Raw genomic sequence first — 21036 nt, 5'->3', positions numbered from 1 at the left:
TCCATGGTGCCCTGGGAGGAGCAGTCTGAAGCCTCCTTATTCTGCACAAACATCCTTGAAAATATTCATGCTCCATTTTTTAATTCCAAGATTACTAGATACTCATATCCAGTAATTCTTTCCTCCATGTGGCATATTTTCTTATAGTGTTCTTTGTTTAATTTTCATTTTACAAAGACACAGCTTTATGTACACAACGGTATCCTCTCCTTTCTCTTGCTGCTATAGGGTTTTTGGTCTACATCTTTAGACTCTGTGTTTCATTTACTCGCAACAAAATTGTCAATTGTTTAATATCACCAGCAAGTTTTTACTTCAAAAGTTCTGTTGGTATAACTTAAAAATGAGTATGTAACCCTTTTCTGCCCCTACAGCTAGATCATTCCCCCTTATAAAACGTGTGGTTATGCCCAGAGCACCTTGCACTATCCACGGCAGGGTTATGAACAACCATTCCCTGGTGCTTTATAATGATAACTAGAAAGTACAGAGTTACACAGTGCCCAGAAGATACTTATAATCGAATCACAGGGCATTCTGTGAATGTTTGGAATGGCGATCAGAGGACCACAAAGTGATACTGTTTCTAACTCTTGCCAGCTAGAATGTAAATGAAGCACCCTGAAATTCAATTATAAGAGTCCTTTAGGTATTAAATAATTATAATACAAATCACATTGGGGGGGGGGCCAAGTGTTTTTTTAATTGAACTGTCCCCATAGCCCCTGCAGATTTCTATTTCTTAATAGTTCGGAAAAACAACACAGCTAGAATTTCAGATTCACGGTTCTTCATCCAACTGGAAAAGCTGTACCAAACGCAGAATGTCAATAGGCTGTTTCTACTTTTGCTTTGCCTCCTCCTCACTGAGTGACCTGATAAGTGAGCTGAGTCTCACTGTAGCTCTGCTTATCCCATAAATGTGCTGCATAACAGAATGTCTAATATTATTGTGCAAATATAAAACGGCCAAAGAGAATCCACAAGCTTAATTCAGTGGAACCAAGGATCCTTTGTCTATCTAAATATTCACCTACTCTTAATACCCCAAAACGTCTTATTTCTTACCCTCACCTTCTTCCTCTTGTCTCCCGCGTTTCTTTCCAGCTCTTTCTTCCTCCCCTATTCATCCCTTCCAACTTCTCCACTAGCGCTCCCTGGGGGAGGCTGTGAGAGTTGTAGTAAAACCTCCCCAGTGGCTGTGGGTGGCTCCACGGTGCTCAGGACAAGGAAGACGAAGAGTTAAGTGTGGGTCTTTTTTAGTCATTTTCTTGCTTCCATCTTTTAAAAGGAGAGAAGGTAAAGATTGTTCCCCTAACTCAGGAAACTCAGGAAAGTAAAAGCTGAAATATCTCTCCCAGAACATGACTTGTGAAAATACACCATTAAGGCAAGGTTGAAAGCATGTTCCCAGCATCAAGGAGCTTCTAGAACCAACCCAGCTAGTAAATAGCAAACAGGAACCCCTCATTCTTCAGGATGCTCTGACTCTCATCTGGGGCACAGACACGGATCCTCCCGGCCCCCCAGGGCTGCAGCAAGGGCCTCATTACTCACACCAGATTTATAGAAGAGATCTATTTTCCTTCAAATAGAAACATTTTCTTCAAGGCCAGTGATCACAAATGTAAAACTAAAGGCCTGAAAAAGTATCAGTTCCCGCAGAGCGTTCCAATGTAATCTCTGATTAGTCATTAGTAGAACATCACAGAAATAAATAAATATACATACACATACATATGTATATTTTTTTCCCAGCAGATTCGGCCTTGGAATGACATTTGTTCAGGAGAAAAAGAAATTCACTCATTCCAACACCAAAACGAAAGCTTTATGGGTGTTCTGCCAAAAAAAAAAAAAAAAAGAAGTTCTCTAGACTTCAAGAATGGGCTTCCCAAGCGCCACTAGTGGTAAAGAATCCACCTGCCAATGCAGGAGACAGGAGACCTGGGTTCGATCCCTGGGTCAGGAAGAACCCCTGGAGGAAGACATGGCAACCCACTCCAGTATTCTTGCCTGGAGAATCCCAAGGTCAGAGAGGCCTGGAGAGCTATCGTCCATAAGGTTGCAAAGAGACACGACTGAATTGACTTAGCACACATGCACAAAGAGATCAAGAATATGGTGACATTTGGTGCTCCTCAATCAGGGTATCAATGCCACCCGTCTTCTCCTTTCAGCTCCTGAAATAAAAATATTCTCCGGCACGCAGCACAATAGCACAGGCTACCGCTCTTCCTCATGGAGTGTGATTCTCTCTGAAACTCGCCTTCTGCTACGTTTGCAGGAGCCACTCTCCCAGGACCATGTGGCCTTTCTGGGTCTTTCCTTGCACTCTGGAGTCAAGAAGAAAGGAACCAGAATGAGTGACCCTGACTCCATAGAAGCTGAGGTCGTAAAGGATTCAGGATGCTGGTACAACTCTGGCCGGTGTGGGGCATGGTCACGGCGCAGCCGAGGAGAACCCTCTGAGCAAAGTAGAGTTAATTAGTCTTTTTATGCACACACACATGCCAGCCTCACACATCTAAAAAATACACCCATGCTAAGCAAAGGGCCTATTTTAGCAGTGTCTTGTAAAAACTAGATAGACGGGTATACACGCTCCCTTGGAGCAGCAACCCTGGCCCTAAGGTACTAGCTGGCTTTAGCTATCCTAGTCTTAAGAATCAAGAGGGAACATGCAAAGCACATCTGAAAAGTACTAAACACAAAACAAAGCCTTGGTCACTCTGACCAGAAGTGAGCCCCGGTGAATTAATGTGTCTCTAATAACTCACTGGCATTCCTGCAGAAAATGTCCCTTTGGTTATGGAGCCACTGGGCTGCGATGGAAAAAAAAGATCCTAGTTTCTCCTTTTGGAACAAATGATCTGATTAGTGACCAAAGGAAGGAGGCGTGAACGCTGCCCAAGTCTGAGTCAGCCACAGTACAGCCCGGCTGGCCTGGAGCCAAGAGCCCTCCTGCCAAGGAGACTAGAAGTTTCTGAAGAGCCACCACAGGCCCGATGCCTTGAGTCACTCGGACAAAAGCTGGTGACCGAGTCCAGCAACTGGGTTGCCAGGCACCATATGCTTGGCAATATTGTCCTCCTGCAGCACGGGGGCCTGTGCGCCGGGCTCCTGTGTGCTGCACAGCTGTCAGCCCAGGCGCTGTTTTATCATTATTTTCACTGTTTTATTACTTTTCTGGGAATTCAAATCAGTGTAACCGCGCTTGATGCGCCGGGTGAAAAATGGTGTCTCCCTCCCCCCTCCTCCTTCAACCTAATGAATTGCCTTTTTTCATATCAAAGAGTAATGAGCACCAAACCACATAATATTTATTCATGGAACAAAAGACAGAGGGATGGAGGGGGTTGGGGGAAGCAGAAGCCGTTCCTGGGTGTGGAGAGGAGAAAAGCTGGACGTTTTAAAGGAGCTCTTCCTGCTGATCTCCAGTGACACGGGGTTCTGTGTGCAGGAAAAGCCAAACCTTTCCAAGCTCCCACCTTCAAGCTAGTCCTAAGTCAATGCTTAGAGACCCTGTGGCTAAGAGCTCACAGTGACTGAAAGTAACTCATGGCATAGAGTTGACAGTGACCTGGATCAACACTTTCTTTCCCAGTGAAACTCCTCTGCACAGCCTTCTCTCCTCTCTTGTGAGCACTAACCAGGTATATCTCAGAACATTCTAGAGAGACCCCTTTTTTTCCGTATCACATGACCTCCACTGTGGATGAGGGCTTGATCCGGCCCAGGGAGGAAAAACCGTAGGAATAATGGTGACACAGGAGCCTTATTTGCTCATTTCTTTTATTAGATGCTGTGAATTTTACCCACCTCCCCTCCCTTTTTGCCCAAGTCAAGCTCACACTCTGTTCCACGTTTTCTTTCCAATCCAAAAGAAAGAAAATAAGTACAATATTAGGAATAATTTAAGCCAACCCATGGTTAACCTCCTTCCCTATAGACACTGAGACAGGTCTCCTATGCAAAGCATCCCCAAATTGGGAGGGACTGCCAACTCAAGTTAATATGCCAAATGAACCATGTTTCTTAAAGGCCACATCCCCCAATGGGCAAGTCACCAAAGTGAGAGGAACTCTTTCCTTTAATGTAAGAGGGCTATTAAACAAAGGTCTCTCAAAAAACGACACAGGCTCATGCTCAGAGAGAGATTAAGAGGCACTGAGAACATTAGGAATTTTTAACACCAGTGGCCGAGTTGCTGTTTCTTCCTCCCATTTCACTGCTCAGTATCTTGAATCTCTCCACCTAAAAATCCTACATTGTTATACACACTATTATATATAAAACATCTAAACAACAAGGACCTACTAGATAGCACAGGGAACTATATTCAGTATCTTTTGTAATAACCTATAATGGAAAGGTATCTAAAAAGGAATATATATATATATCTGAATCACTTTACATCTAAAACTAACACAACATGGAAAATTAACTACACTTCAATTAAAAATGGTTTAAAAAAATCTATATTGGGAATAAAAAATATTTTTTAAACCATGAAAAATATTTAAATTCTTAAAAAATCACACCATAATCCACTTCTTCCTATGTCCCGGGCCACCCAGACAGCTGATGAATTTATCTGGATAATTTCACTCAAACCCAGTCATGGAATCCTTTGCTAAAGCAACCCTCTTGCTCCCTCCTCTTACAGTATCAGTTCTGTAAGGCTGTCAAAGCTAATTATCTCTCTTCTCTAATTTATTGCTCTTCAGTGTATCATAAACACATAGATTACAAAAAGTTGAAGAAAACAAGTGAAGTGTGCATTACACTGTGAAGGAAAAGACAGACAAATAATTATTCAGAGTATCCACTCTCTGTTAATAGAGTAATAAAATGGCATTAGGAAGAATGGATGAGAATGCCGAAGCCAGCCAATCCCCCTTCCCTCTTCCATATATGGCTGTCCCCACCCCCATGAGCCAGTACCAGAAACTCCCACACCATCACTTTAGGGTAAAGAGGGAAGCAAAATTCTTAGGTTGGCAGTCCTTTGACATTCCAGACCACAGATCAACACGGAGCCTACCAAACCAGTAACACAGACAACCAGCACCTCAGCAGAGGGAACAGACACACAGCCTGCCCTGCACACACCGTCATTAAGCTCCCTTCCTTAAAGCTACTGTTACATATTTCCAAGTGTTCCAACTCCAATCTCAGACCACAAACTTCAAGTTAAAAGAAAATGCCCCTGAATGATTCATATCAGTTCTTTCAATCTAAGAACAGAATCAAAGGTTGAAAAAAAAAAAAAAAGCAAGTCTATCTGAATTTCAATAGCCAAGAAGAGAGTTATCCCAGACCTACAAAGCCCCAGTATATGTACTGCTCTGCCACCCTCCCAGGTACCGTGGCATGGACCAAGTTCATCAGGGTCTCCAGACCTAGTCCATATCTGCCAAAAATTTTTTTCCAGTATAGTTATTCAATGTCGTGACAAATAGCTTTTCCCAACAGTCCTTCAACAGGTTCTAAGAAGTAAGCTGCGTGAAATCCAAAATCTAAAGGCGTCGTTTCTGTGCTGCAGTGACGAAAAACGAATGTGTCTTCAAAAAATCCAATAGCAGCTGCAAACCATTTAGGAATTCCCAGTTACACAGAAAAAGACGTTTTCAACCTTTCAGCTGTAACAACTCCTAAACTGAGAAAGTTGCTTCTTTATATAAACCACCTCTGTTTGCTCAACTTCAGAGGCTCTCCCGGGAAAGGGCTACTGCAGGATGTGAATAGTAAGGGAATGCTACAACCGGAGAGGTGCTGAGCTGCAGACCTCACTGTAAGGAAATACCCGAAGTGATTAAAGACAGATACCACCTGCAGATTCTGTGAAGCGGGCCACTGCTACAGCCACACGTGTTCTCATGGCAGCCAGGAGAAAGGGTGGGCTGAAGTCCCACAGTGGGTTAGAACTGGGGCGAAAGGTACCAAAACAGAATATGCCAGCAGGTACCTGGTGGCTCAGACAGTCAAGAATCTGCCTGTGATTCGGGAGACCAGGGTTCGATCCCCGGGTTGGGAAGATCCCCTGGAGAAGGAAATGGCAGCTCACTCCAGTATTCTTGCCTGGAAAATTCCATGGACAGAAGAGCCTGGCGGGCTACAGTCCACAGGGTCACAAAGAGTTGGACACAACTTAGCGACTAAACAGCATAGGGGATATATGTTTTACCCCCTAGGGGAACTCTGGAATTATTATCACGTAGCCATTCTGAAGCCAAACCTCAAGGTCAAACCATTAAAACAGTTGTATTTCTTTTACGTACTATCCAGGAAATTTTGTCAAGCTTCGACATATGTCCGATTTCTTTGCATAAATGTTAATGTTAACCTCCAGGTATTCCTCTGCAGGAATTATATCCATAGTAATTTGACTTTCTTTAAAAAAAAATGTCTAAAACATACTTTTGATAAGGTATGTTTTTTAAAAAACTCCATAATGAGATAAGACTTGATTCTGAGCATTTCTTATCTATCAAAAATCACCTCTGGACTCTTTCAAAAGGAAATAAGAAAATGCTTTTTAAAGGGACTAGAAATTAAAAGTTTATTGCAGCACTGCTATAATATTACCAGCCTTTAGAAAGTAGTTTTTAACCTAACAGCTATAGTCAGATATCTATGAAATAACTAATATTCAAAACAGAGAACCATTTATACTGTCTGCCATCAGTGTAGAGGTTCAATGTTATACTTGGGGCAAAATGCAAGGCAGCTGTCCACCTTTTACATTCATGGAAGTCATCCTTCAAAGAAGACATCTGGGTGCTAGAAATGAAAGAAACAGATCCAGGAAAAATCAGAAACAAACACAGAGAAAGTCAGATGACACTCCTCAGAGGGAGAGTAGACTAGCAAAAACGAAACCCGACTGTTTAAACTTGACGGTCAGCAGAAGAGTCAGAGGTTGAAGTTGGCATTGCATGATCCGACCAGCAACTTGAAGGATGTCTTCGTGGATCGTCCTGGCTGGCCCAGTTTCAGGATCAGGAGCAAGGTCCTTACTTCATGTGCCTAACCAGCTCTTGCTATGTAAGCTACTGGGGCAGAAGATATCTAGCTGTCTTTAGACTGAAGCCCCTCCCCTAAAGTCTGCACTGTGCACACAGCTGCATTAGCTTAGCTGGCCAAAGGGGCTTTTCTCACCAAGATGCTGTGTGGTGCGGCTAAAGGAAATAGAAGCACAGAAAATGGCTGTCAGTAGTTAGTATCTAGATCAACAACCGAAGCAGAACATCTGGTTTATTGGAATCACTGGGGAGAGCATGACCTCTAAAGTGGAGGCCAGTCACCTACAGCTCCACCTTTGGTTTACTTCTGTGGTTCAAATCACCGCCACCGACATTCTGTACAAGTCTCCAGGCCCCACTGCCACTGTGACAGAGGTAAAACATGAGTTGGTGGTAAAGGAGATGAGGAGAGAGGGTCACCAAGGCCAGAGGTATGTGGGGCCAGGAGACAGCAAAGAGGAGACAGCAAAGACTTGGCCTTCCGATGAGGGTGCTACCAGGGATTCAATCCCTGGTTGGGGAGCTGAGGTCCCTCATGCCTGAAGGCCAAACACCCAAAACATAAAACAGAAGGAATATGGTAACCAATTCAACGAGTGAGTGCTCAGTTGTGTCCGACTCTTTACAGCCCCATGAACTGCAGCCCACCAGGCTTCCCTGTCCATGGGATTCTCCAGGCAAGAATCCTGGAGTTGCTTGTCATTTCCTATTACAAGGGGATCTCCCCAACCCAGGAATCCAACCCGCATCTCCTGGACCTCCTACATTGGCAGACGGATTCTTTACCACCGAAACTTTTTAAATGGTCCACATCAAAAAAATAAAAATCTTATAAAAATAAAACAGCAGAGCTAACCAAGGACCAACACGTCCAGGGATCTTCATGCTGGGCTCCTGTTCAAACAGATCTGAAAACCTAAAGGCAGGTGAGGACTGCTTCTGCGGAGAGCATGGTTCTTTTGAAAAGGCAGCCGCTCACACCATCTTTTCAAGACAGAACTCTTCAGTCTGGCAAAGGCAGAACAACACTGTAGCCAAGAGTATAGATTTTGGAGCCAAACTGCTCCGGCTCTTATAAAAATACAGACTATAGTTCTGAGAATCTTACTGGAGGGCAGCTGCCATGCCAAAGGTAAATGAAAATGGCAAAGAAGGGTAGTCTTGAGACCACCTCACCTGTATGCTGAAAAGTGATAGGATTTCTCCTGTCTAAACAAACACTGGAGAGCAACTGTCGAGGCAAGTCCATTTTGATGCATTTTCTTCAGCTGGCCAGGTCAGCAGGTTGTTATTACCATGTTACACAGATGACTGGATTAGTCAGGGTAATTGAGCCTAGATGAAGTGGCAACTCACAGACCTGTGATTTTTATGACCACTCAAACCTGCACGCGTGGCCACCCCAGGTACCGTGCCACCCACAGAAAGATATTTTACACATAAAGCCATGCAGGCCTGGAGAACACCAAGCTCAAGAAAGGTACAGAGAACTACAGAAGTTGTTCAAGACAGTGAATGTCCCATGTTCACAGCCTGAACCAGCGCTGGTTAACTAGACTCCTACTCACTTCGCCACTGGGACCAGATGAAAAGAAAGAAAGTCATTTCTGTAAGATGTATGACCAGATATACAGCCTTTAAAAATTAACAGTGTTGACGCAGAGTGCAGTGACACACACCAAGCGCTAGAGCTGATACTTTTTTTTAAAGCCATATTTTTCAGGAGACACAATTATCACTTGCCCTAAAATGGATTGTAATAAATAAGATCCAGGATCCATGTTAAACAATATTAGATTAAGAGATTTGGCTTCTTCAGAAGAAACAGACTTCTTCTGTTTATACATATTACATATATGGAAGAAAGTCCAAATTTGTGTTACAGAAATCTCACATATGTACAAGGATAAATGGATAAGGATGTCCATTGCAATTAAGTAAGGCTTAATTGGCAAAAAATGAGAAACTATCGGTCTCTCAAAGTATGGGATCACTCAATCAGTTTTGTGATATTTTATTCTGGAATGGGGGGCTTCCCAGGTGCCACAATGCTAAAGAATCCACCTGCCAATACAGAAGATTCTGGAGATGAGAGTTCAATCCCTGGGTCAGGAAGATCCCTTGGAGGAGGATGGCAACCCACTCCAGTATTCTTGCCTGGAGAATCCCATGGACAGAGGAGCCTGCGGGGCCATAGTCCATGGGGTCACAAAGTCAGACACAACTTTTTTTTTTTTTTGTGGCTGCATCAAGTGGCTTGTGCGATCTTAGCTCCGTGACCTGGGATCAAACCCAGATCGTTGGCAGTGAAAGTATAGAGTTTTAGCCACTGAACCGCCAGGGAATTCCCAGGTAGTTCTTTTTCTATCATGAGGATATGAAGAGGAAGAAAGAGACAAAGGCCCTATCCTCTAATAACTGGTATTTTATTTTCATATTGTTTAATAAAAGTTTTATCATTAAAAAAAGAAGGATGTTGTCATCACCAACATTTCAGCTAACTGAACAACTTCTGCTGGAACATTCTGGCTCATCAACACAGCCCATTTCATCTGTGAACAGTTTCTATTTTCATATAATTGTTTTTTTAATATATTAAACCAAACTTTGCTTCAAATAATCGCCAGCCACTGATCCTAACTTTATCCCCTGGAGGCCACAAAGAGTGCATCTAATCCTTTCTTCACATGACAGCCCTTCAAATATTTTAAGAAAGCAATCATATCATCCCCCAAATCAGACTAAACACCTCCAGGTCTTCCAACTGCTCTTCATGTGACATGGTTTCAAGTCCCTGTGCCTTCCTGCTTGTTCCTTTCCAAATACTCTCTCTCTCTCTAATTTCTTCTAAAAGCTTGACGTCAAGCCGTGGTTATGGTGCCAATGTGTGTGTGTGTGTGTGCTTAGTCATTCAGTCATGCCTGACTCTTTGCAACCCCAAGGACTGTAGCCCGCCAGGGGCATCTACTCCAAAAAAAAAAAGAAAGAAAACTGATCTTTCTTGTTTTTAAAGCCTTGTTTTTAACAATCACCCTTTAATCTTATTCTCCACCACACCAACTAATCCTCTCCCCTCCACAAAGTGATTTTATTTGAAAAACAGTGAAATAAATGTTGCTACAGAAAGCAGTGCCAGAAACTATAGAAAACTTGCAAGAGGATACAAAGCATCTAGTATCCTTAGGATTTCCTTAAATGTTAGCTTATGGCCTGTGCATTCTCAGTTGCTCAGTCATGTCTGACTCTTTGCAACCCCACATTCTGTAGCCTGCCAGGCTCCTCTGTCCAGGCAAGAATACTGGAGTGGGTTGCCACTTCCTTCTCCAAGGAATCCTCCTGCCCCAGGGATTGAACCCAGGTCTCCTGCATTGCAAGTGGATTCTTTACCGTCTGAGTCACCAAGGAAGCCCAAGAATATTGGAGTGGGTTGCCATTTCCTCCTCCAGGGGATCTTCCTGACCCAGGGATGGAACCCACATTTCTCAGCAGGCAGATTCTTTACTGCTGAGCCACTTGGGAATCCCTGTTAGCTTGTTAACGATTTCCATTAACATGTTCTCATCAAACCACAAAGACTATTTTACCCAGCTCATCTGAAACATAAATGATGCTCTGCTGTGAGTCCAATGACAGTAAGGACCTGGGTTCATTACTGAATCCCCCGCACCTAGAAATAGTATCCAATATGTAGCAGTTGTTCAGGACCTTGCCATGACACCTCGGCTTCCCCATGAGTGAAATAAGCCTCAGATCACTCTAAGTCTGCACTTACTGCTACTACTGCTAAGTCACCAGTCGTGTCCGACTCTGTGCGACCCCATAGATGGCAGCCCACCAGGCTCCCCTGTCCCTGGGATTCTCCAGGCAAGGACACTGGAGTGGGTTGCCATTTCCTTCTCCAATGCATGAAAGTGAAAAGTGAAAGTGAAGTTGCTCAGTTGTGTCCGACCCTCAGCGACCCCATGGACCGCAGCCTACCAGGCTCCTCCATCCATGGGATTTTCCAGGCAAGAGTACTGGAGTGGGGTGCCATTGCCTTCAGTAGGAGGCAAAAAGTGATAGGAAAGTAATTCATAAAAACAAGCCCAGCATTTACGTAGCACCATAAAATCTTTGGAAGTCTTACGTATATTAATTCATTTGAGCCAAACAACCGCTCCGGCAGGGAGATGGGAAAATGCTCAGAGATGCTAGGCAACTCATCCAGATAGGAGCCGGCCAGGCACAGGCCAAGGCTTTTTAGTGTTTGTTCTACTTAAGAAATCTTGGCTGTAAAGAAGCTGATGGAGGAAACCAGCATGACCGGGTCAAGGTTCCCTTCTTCCCAGGGACTGGCTGTCTATCTCATGGCAACACCGCTCCCCTCTCCACCCTGCAAGTAGTAAGAGTGTTTTTGAAAAGCTGTAAAGAAAGCCTCACTGTATTTTCAGCATTCTAAGGGAGCTCCTTGTTTAAGGCATGGTTTCTCAGTAGCAGCAACACTGATCCTTTGGACACGGTGATTCTTTGCTGCGGTTGTGTTTAGGAGGTTTAACAGCGTCTCTGGCTTCTACCGACTAGACACCAGTAGCACCCTCCAACTGTGACAACTGAAAATGTCTCCCAACACTGCCAAATGTTCAGGCTGGGGGCAAAATCTCCACTAAAGGAGACTCTCTGATTTCAAAGAATCCTGTGGTAAACCCACTTAAATGGCAGAGGTAGTCATTTAAAGAAGCAGGGAAATATTTCAGGAATTTTTTTTTTTCAGATACAAATGATTTTAACATTAGCTCGGAAAAATATATATTTGAGTTTTAGCAATGTCTGCAGGTTCAGAATAGACTACTAAAATCATATGTTACTGCCATAAACTCCCAAGGCACCAGGATACTCTTTACCCCAAATGAGCAAAACCTCTCTTGCCATCCATTTCGGGAGATGCCTCCAAAATCCTCACCCACCTCTTGCCTCTCTCTCTTACCACTAGAGTTTCTTAAAGTCTTTTACTGGGAACCAGTCCCTTTAGATTCACTCTCAATCATCGAGTTACTTTCAGCATCTAACAAACAATCAAAGAAGGAAAAATAACCCACCACTGTGAGAAGGAAGGGCACTAGCAGAGCTTGTCTTTAGAGCTGTGCAATCCTTTTGAGTCACAGTTACAACCCAGGTTGAATCTGCACAAATAGACTCAACATTTCAGCCTTTTCTTTTGAAGGAAAAGAAGCCCCTGTCCTGACATGTGTTTTCTGGAGGTGGAGAGAGATACTGTTAGAGAGATAGGGTAATGGTTCTAACGTCTTCACAAGCACAAGTGACTGTGTTAAGGATCAGAGAGTCCGTAATATGAAACATTACAAAACTAGATTCTACCCAATAGAATGGGGACTTAAGGAGTTAAGACATTCTGGAGGCTGTTAGTTTAAATATTTCATTCAAGTTGTCTATGGTTGTTAAGCCACTGCTGAAGGAAGATGAGTGTTAGTTACTCTTACTTTACAAGATTCTACTTCAGCATCTGATGCAAAGAGACGACTCATTGGAAAAGACCCTGATGCTGGAAAAGATTGAAGGCAAAAGGAGAAAGCAGCAGCAGAGGATAAAATGTTTAGACAGCATCACTGACTCAATGGACATGAACAGTATCTGGGAGATAGTTAGTAGAGGGGAGAAGGAAACAGCAACCCACTCCAGTATTCTTGCCTGGAGAATCCTGTGGACAGAGGAGCCTGGTGGGCTGCTGTCCATGGGGTTGCACAGAGTCAAACACGACTGAAGCGACTTAGCATGCTTGTGTGCATTGGAGACGGAATTGGCAACCCACTCCAGTATTCTTGCCTGGAGAATCCCAGAGACAGAGGAGCCTGGTGGGCTGCTGTCTATGGGGTGGCAAAAAGTCAGATACTACTTTGTGACTAAACAACTTCAGCATAAAAGTCATTCTAACTAATGGAAGGTCCAAATAATTAAAGAGAGGTGTCTAAATTATTCTTAAGAAATCACCTTCCTTATGTCAGAGGAAGTACTGCAGGTCTTTTGAGATTTTTATTAAATTCCCCCAAGAATAGTAGGCACAGCTTGCCCTTAAAAAAAACCCTGAACCATAGTAGTAATGGCTTTTTCTATGCACATATGTATGGTGGCCCTAAAGGAACACTGTGCTTCTTTCCCAAATGGAGTTGCTTATCCATAGCTAAAAAGTCCCTCAACTGTTTAACAGATGGAATAGCCAGGTATATTTAAAAACAACAAAACTGTGCATCTTCTCCGATCCACGGGATGGACCACTATGATCTTTAAGTATTCATTATATGGCAGGCCCTCAACTCCATCTTCTGAGTAAGTTTATCCAGTATTATTCCTTTAGTTCTTTAAGCTTTGCTCAGATCAGATCAGTCGCTCAGTCGTGTCCGACTCTTTGCGACCCCATGAATCGCAGCACACCAGGCCTCCCTGTCCATCACCAACTCCCAGAGTTCACTCAGACTCACATCCATCGAGTCAGTGATGCCATCCAGCCAGCTCATCCTCTGTCGTCCCCTTCTCCTCCTGCCCCCAATCCCTCCCAGCATCAGAGTCTTTTCCAATGAGTCAACTCTTCGCATGAGGTGGCCAAAGTACTGGAGTTTCAGCTTCAGCATCATTCCTTCCAAAGAAATCCCAGGGCTGATCTCCTTCAGAATGGACTGGTTGGATCTCCTTGCAGTCCAAGGGACTCTCAAGAGTCTTCTCCAACACCACAGTTCAAAAGCATCAATTCTTCGGCGCTCAGCCTTCTTCACAGTCCAACTCTCACATTCATACATGACCACAGGAAAAACCATAGCCTTGACTAGACAGACCTTTGTTGGCAAAGTAATGTCTCTGCTTTTGAATATGCTATCTAGGTTGGTCATAACTTTCCTTCCAAGGAGTAAGCATCTTTTAATTTCATGGCTGCAGTCACCATCTGCAGTGATTTTGGAGCCCCCCAAAATAAAGTCTGACACTGTTTCCACTGTTGCCCCATCTATTTGCCATGAAGTGATGGGTCGGATGCCATGATCTTCGTTTTCTGAATGTTGAGCTTTAAGCCAACTTTTTCACTCTCCACTTTCACTTTCATCAAGAGGCTTTTGAGTTCCTCTTCACTTTCTGCCATAAGGGTGGTGTCATCTGCATATCTGAGGTTACTGATATTTCTCCCAGCAATCTTGATTCCAGTTGTGTTTCTTCCAGTCCAGCATTTCTCATGATGTACTCTGCATATAAGTTAAATAAACAGGGTGACAATATACAGTCTTGACGAACTCCTTTTCCTATTTGGAACCAGTCTGTTGTTCCATGGCCAGTTCTAACTGTTGCTTCCTGACCTGCATACAAATTTCTCAAGAGGCAGATCAGGTGGTCTGGTATTCCCATGTCTTTCAGAATTTTCCACAGTTTATTATGATCCACACAGTCAAAGGCTTTGGCATAGTCAATAAAGCAGAAATAGATGTTTTTCTGGAACTCTCTTACTTTTTCCTTGATCCAGCGGATGTTGGCAATTTGATCTCTGGTTCCTCTGCCTTTTGCAAAACCAGTTTGAACATCAGGAAGTTCACGGTTCACATATTGCTGAAGCCTGGCTTGGAGAATTTTAAGCATTACTTTACTAGCGTGTGAGATGAGTGCAATTGTGTGGTAGTTTGAGCATTCTTTGGCATTGCCTTTCTTTGGGATTGGAATGAAAGCTTTGCTAAACAACAACAAAAAAAAGTGTTTTGTTTTTCTAAGTTTAGGAAAATTAATTAGTCAATTTTCCAAAAGTTCCGTTTCCATCTCACAAACATGAATCAATGAATTTTTGGAATGTGTTTGTCTGAAAAGAATGTGTTTGTATTTTTTAATGAAAATTTAATTTGGGGGATCCAATAACTCCAGCATGGTCATCTGTAAATCAACTTTTTTTGTAGTGTCAAATTAGTTTGAAACAACAGGCAAATAAGCATATTATTTTACTTAAAATGTCATGCAAACGGGGAATGACAGCCTGAAACTGTTATGAAGTCACTAGCATCAAGGCTAATGGTGACTAAATAACAAAGACCTGTTATTCCCTTAAACCTAGCTTAAATAATACTGAAAATCTACCAAAAAAATACTACATTGTCAAAGTCTTGGATGCAAGAGTGTGATTTAGCATTTTCACTTCTATGAAGCACTATGAACTGGGTACCAGTACCGTAAAATGTATGAATGACATTTAAAAATTCAGTCTATTCTCTATGATTTGCACTAATGAAGAATAAATGGTATACTAAACTAAACCCATAATTAATCCAAAATAATTGATATCTTATCCAATTCATTACTTAGGAGGAAGCACTAAAATCGTCTTCTTCTTGCTTCTTCCCAACCTTTGGTAAAAGTGCGAAAGATCAGTGAAAAGACCAAAAGGTTGGCAGCAGGCGCAGAAAAGAAAAACAAAGCAAACAGCTGGATCCGAAAACTCAGTAATCAGCCTCTGAAAATGCAAAGCTATTTGGGAGAATTAAAACGCAAATATTATGAAAACCTTGGGACTGAGTTTTAAATATGTCCCTTTTTATAAGATTTTGATGTCTGATTGATGTCACAGTTCTCTATGATGGGTAATGTGGAAAGAGATGACAGAAGTTAGCCATCTTAAGCTCAGGAATGTAGCACAGAAGTGTTAATTAACACACAAGGAACACTGATCACAAGTAAAACTCCATGACATTAAATAAAACATAAGTACTAGAGATGTCTTCAAAAATTACTGTGTAGTGTACAGAATGGTTTATTATACTGGATTCCTTCTCCGGTAGCAGCACTAATGAGAGAGAGAGAAAGAGTCCTGCATTCATATCTCAACCGAATGGGAAAACCCAATCAGGAAACCTTTTTCACAACAGTTGGCTATCAGTCTCAGAGAGATATGTAGGAAACAACTCTGTACAGCTCCATTTCACTGTTTAAACTTCTCATCCTGCTTTCGGAAATGTCAGTACACCATATCCATGGACTGTTTATTTTCTTCGTATCAGGTGGCAGAACACCTCCAAAGATTCTAACGACGCAGGATAGAAAGCATCAAACATGCTATCCCCCTGAAAACTCAGCTTCCCCTGATAAGAAACTCAGCCTGAAGAGCATTTTAGATTATGATAAATGACTAACTATGCTTTTACTTTTCTGATCATTGGCTACCCATTACTAAATAAAATGTACCACAACTAAAGAACATACATAACACAATTAAGTATGTATTGGTGCTTCTTGGCCTTCTTCTTTTTTAATGCTTCTTGAGAATTAAAAGACAAACACTTGTGAAGAGAAATGAAATTTCAAAAAGTTTTTCACAAACTTAAGGCACACCCTGTGTGGGCTATGGCAAGTTTTTCGAGAGATACTGTCAAATCCTACCACCCAGAAGAGCAGTAGAAGGATAAGCCAGAGAAAGGTTCATAAGAAAGATTCAGAAATGGTTTGACATAACAGGCTTGCAAAAACACTTGACTACAAAGCCAACAATTTACCTTCAACAGGATAAGCAAAGGCAAACCAGCTTCATTTATAAAGAGGTTTAGCCCTGGACTAGTATATTGATATTTCCTATATCTCTTCCAGGAGGTGATGAGAAAGAACACTTTGGATCAGTTCAGTTGCTCAGTCATGTCCGACTCTTTGCAACCCCATGGGCTGCAGCACTACAGACCTCTCTGTCCATCACCAACTCCCAGAGCTTGCTCAAACTCATGTCTATCGATGCCATACAACCGTATCATCCTCTGTTGTCCCATTCTCCCCCTGCCCTCAATCTTTCCCAGCATCAGGGTCTTTTCCAAAGAAAAGACTAGAAATGCAAACACTTTGGATAGACTGTAGTTTTCTCTAAAACTCAGCATTTAATCTGCTTATTATCAAATAAACAACGTGATAAACTCTTAAGAGCAGAAATCACATAGATTTATGCAGTCTCTAAGCTGTGTATAAATTAAGCACACTGTTAAAGTTATGATAGTGCTGATAAGTAGAAAGGTCATGAAAACAGAATATATCCAGGTCAAGTAAACTACCACCATTTGGGATTCTGAAGGCTGCATCCTCATGCAGCATTTGGTATGCCTGAATGAGAATGAACTTGTCAATTGGAATTTATCTTAAAATTTTATCCAGGGGATCAGTTTCAAGTATAGAAAATGAACAATGTCTCATTCTGCTACAACAAGCAAAACTACTTCAGGAAAACCCATCTTTTCAACTGCACTGTTCTTACCAGCAACTCTTGGGGGTGGGGGCATGGGGGTGAGACCCTTCTGAATAAATAGTGTGTAGAGAAAGTCATTTAACTACATGTCTAGAAACTATCTTTCACCTGAGGGAATGCAGCTTCAAACCCAGGCCTGGGCCATCTACTCTCTAACAGGCTATGATGTGTGTACTCAGTCACGTCCTGCTGTTTGCAACCCCATGGACTGTAGACCGCCAGGCTCCTCTGTCCATGGCATTTCCCAAGCAAGAACACTGGAGTGGGTTGCCATTTCCTTCTCCAGGGGATCTTCCCAACCCAGGGGTCAAACCCACATCTCCTGCCTCTCTTGCAGGTGGATTCTTTACCACTATGCCACCTGGGAAGCCCAGGCTATTATGGACCCATACAAAAACCTAAGCCCTTTCCAGGAGCCTGGAGCCAAGGAAGATTTCTGTCTCCTCACCCACCCTGCTTCTGGATTGCTTGCTTGTTTTTCATGTCTATGCTTGTAAATGTGAAAGGTAAGAAAACAAATCAAAAGAGGTAAGCCTTGATTATTAGACTGCCTTCTGAACCCAAATCAAGCAGAAAGAGAACTAATCGATATTTAGTACTTTAGACATATTGGCCCTAAGAAGGTAAACAATAGCAATAAAACAGAAAAAAAAATCCTATTCATCTTTATTTTTATCATCACCATTATTATTATCTGACTCTGGTTGACTGTTGCTTTTCTTTAAGGCCTTCCAAATAGCTCAATCTAAGAACAAAATATAATTGCTCTGTGCCCCCTCTCCCAGAGCCCAACTAAAATCCAGCTGCTAATTCAAGATCAACATTTTCTTTGCAACCTGTTCTCTCAAGATTTTTACCTCTTAAACAGGTCAAGTTGAAATACTCTTTCATTTCAGGGATCTATGTAAAATTTTGAACTAATTATCTTTAAAGCAAAAATAACTTGTAGAGGAGGATGTTAATTTGTTCCCCTTTATTTTATATGGTACATAGAATTTACATGCAACTCGGCTTAAGATTGGAGGCTGTTGATTTTCATTACACTCATCACACAAACTTGTGCCACGTATCAATGGGAGATGCACGTATGAAATACACTTGAAGCTAAAATATACTCCTGTACATCAGTCTCATCAATAAGCTAAATTATTGTCATAAAACTGACAGAAAAATGTTATTTTCAGGCAATCATTTTTCAAATTTAGTTGTTAACTTGCTGAACTGGGATTCGCCATGAAATGTACAGCTTACGACTCGTCTATTCAAGTAAGCTCTATCTTTTCATTTTCAAAAGCAAGCTCTGGTTTGGGCTTGCTGCGTCCTTCCAGATAACATCAGGACCCCGTACTGTCTCCCACCTGCGGGTGTATCGTAACCCAGGCGCGCGCACCAGGAGTCCCCCTCCTCTCTACCCCTCCCAGGGCCCATATGGCCCCACGAGGGAACACAACCCAAACGCTAAAACTTTCTGGCTGCAAACTGTACTGCTCTCGCCTGCGATCAAAAGCGACCGGGCACCGGCTTTTGTTCCCGCGTTGCCCAGCTGGCGCGGTAGTCCTCCAATCCCGAAAGGTCGGCAGTGAGGCGGTGGGACTAAGATTTTGGAACCTCCCAAAAGAAGCCCATTCCTACGCAATCCGAGCGCGTGGAGCTTACAAAAAAAAAAAAACAGGAAAAGAGGGTGTAGCAGGCAAGGGTGACATTCCCAGTGCCTTTCAAATGCTACTTGAGTCTTAGGTACAAAAGTGAGTCTCCTCGTCCGTGGAAGGGCCTAAAGGGGGCGGGGAGTGACAGACGGCGCGGACCCGGAGAGAAATGGGTACCACCAGGGCACGCGAGATACAGTCGAGATGCAGGTCCGCCCCGCCTCCGGGTACAATCAGAAAAGCTAGGGTGTCAGTGGTTTTCGGCTTCCTGTTTGTAAAGCGAGAACCTCCCTCCTTGACTCTGTGACCGTCGTTCTTCCTCCCCACCGTGTCCGCCTCTTCGCGCACGGGCGCGGGGGGAGCGCGGGTCCCCAGGGGAGGGGCAGGGCCGCCAGGCGCAGCGCCCCTCCCAGCCGGGCGGCCTCCCGAGCCGAGCCCGGCGGCGAAGCGGACAAAGCGCCTCCCGCTCCCTCCCCCACGGCCGCGTTCCAGAAGGGAGGGGGAAGGCGGGCTCGAGGAAGGTGGGAGGAGGAAAAGAAGGGGGGGGCGGGGAGGCGAAGGAAAAGGAGGAGGGAAGGTGCTGCCGGCGGGACTGGGCAGGATCGCGCCGAGGAGGGAGGGGAGGGAGGAGGGGCTGGGCGGCCTCGCAGAACCCGGAGGAGGGAAGGATTCTTGAAGCCCAAGATAAACAAATTGTTCCTCTTCACGTGCCGGGTGGGGGGAGGTGGGGAGTGAGCGCAGTGGCCTCTCCTCTTCCCCTCCCCCCAGCCGGCTCTTTGTCACGGAACGCCCGGTGAAAGCCCGCGCCAGCACCCGCACCACCCCGGGCGCCTACGACCCTCAGACCGGGGACGTGCGCTATTGATACGCCGCACACCGACAGGGCCTCCCGCACCGCCCATCGAGGTGCGGTCTGCGGGGTAAACGGGCGAAGGCGCACGGCCCCGCTGCGCTCCTGGGTTCCCACCGCCCGCCCCACCCCGCACACGCGCGCAACCCAAACCAGGGCGGCGCGGCGGGGGAGGGGGCTGCAGACACCTTTCCCAAACTTCCGGCTCCCAACCCCCCCGCCCCAACCCCGAAAGGAAAGCCAAAGAACCGGAGAGTGGAGATAGGAGAAAGGATTCTACCCTCAGGGTTAGGGGGTGGGAACTGCCCCTTCCTCCCGAGAAGTTAAGCCATTGGCTGCTCCTCCTACCTCGAACCCACCCACCCAGCCATTTAAGCCTCTTTCACCTCCCCACTACCTTCCACTCCTCCAGGCTTATCAGACAGGCCCGGAAAGTTGGTGGGGAACGGGGCGGGAGACAGAAGCGGAGAAAGCTCTGTGCAAGCAAGTTTAAAAGGAGGAAGGGAGAGAATCCCCTGCGAAGTTGCGTGGCGGGGACTCTCGGCGCAAGCCCAGGGAGTCTCTCTCCCCTCCCGCCCCGGCGAGCCGCTCCTGCCTCGACCCTCGGGGCTGCTCCACCTGCCGGGCCAGCTGGGGGTCTCGAACCGCGAGGGAGCGCACCCGCGCCCCGCATCCGCGCGCGCCCTCACCGACGCGCGCGCGGGCGCGCGTCCACCCTCGCTTGTTTCTCACCCACTTCAAAGTTCATTCACAAAACTCTTAGACTTTCTCAGCCCAAAGTGGGTGAGCCGGGGAGAGGAGGCGAGAGCATCTCCGTCCCTCCTCCTCCCCACGGGGTTCGAGAGCCTGGTGCCCGCCCAGAATCTGCGACAGCATCAATTCCTCCCTACACCCAGCGGATGTGCTGAGCGGGGTGGGCGAAGGGGGACGGGTCTGGGGAGCCCAGGAGGCGAGGTGAGGGATGGGGTAGGGAGCGGTGAGGAGGAGGAGCGAGGTTTCAACTCGGTACACTCTTTCACATCGGTATCTAAGAAAGGGAGAGGGGGGTAAAACTTTTCCAGTGCCTTACTCCGACGCTCCTCTAGGCTCCCTCCGCCCCTTGCAGTCGTGACTGGCTTCCCCCCCTCTCGCCCCCTCTTCCCCAAATCTGACAACCCTGACAGATTAACAGGTAGCGGCGACGGCAGCTTTTACCTCAAAAAAGTTGACGTTAACCCTTCGGCTTCAGCCCACCTCGCCCGCCGTGCAAATCAGATCCCCGCGCCCCCTTGTTAA

The 21036-nt window shown here is 44.8% G+C and overlaps 1 protein-coding gene across 4 annotated transcripts in view; it reads right to left on the bottom strand.

The window, feature by feature from the left end:
- The window catches only part of MAML3 (mastermind like transcriptional coactivator 3), a 460203-nt gene that overhangs the window by 437859 nt on the left and 1308 nt on the right, over positions 1–21036 (bottom strand). Inside the window, exon 1 of one of the 4 annotated variants that reach the window (XM_059876256.1) lies at positions 1–21036. This exon is cut by the window's left edge and continues 17308 nt beyond it. The exons of 2 other annotated variants lie outside the window; for them this stretch is intronic. The gene's annotated coding sequence lies outside the window, so the exon portion shown is untranslated. One more of the 4 variants, XM_024977576.2, reaches the window with a different exon arrangement.

Source organism: Bos taurus, chromosome 17 (genome assembly GCF_002263795.3).
Source record: "Bos taurus isolate L1 Dominette 01449 registration number 42190680 breed Hereford chromosome 17, ARS-UCD2.0, whole genome shotgun sequence".
In the NCBI taxonomy this organism is placed as follows: domain Eukaryota; kingdom Metazoa; phylum Chordata; class Mammalia; order Artiodactyla; family Bovidae; genus Bos; species Bos taurus.
Note: the sequence above shows the minus strand (reverse complement) of the source record. Positions and strands in the feature narration are given on the sequence as shown.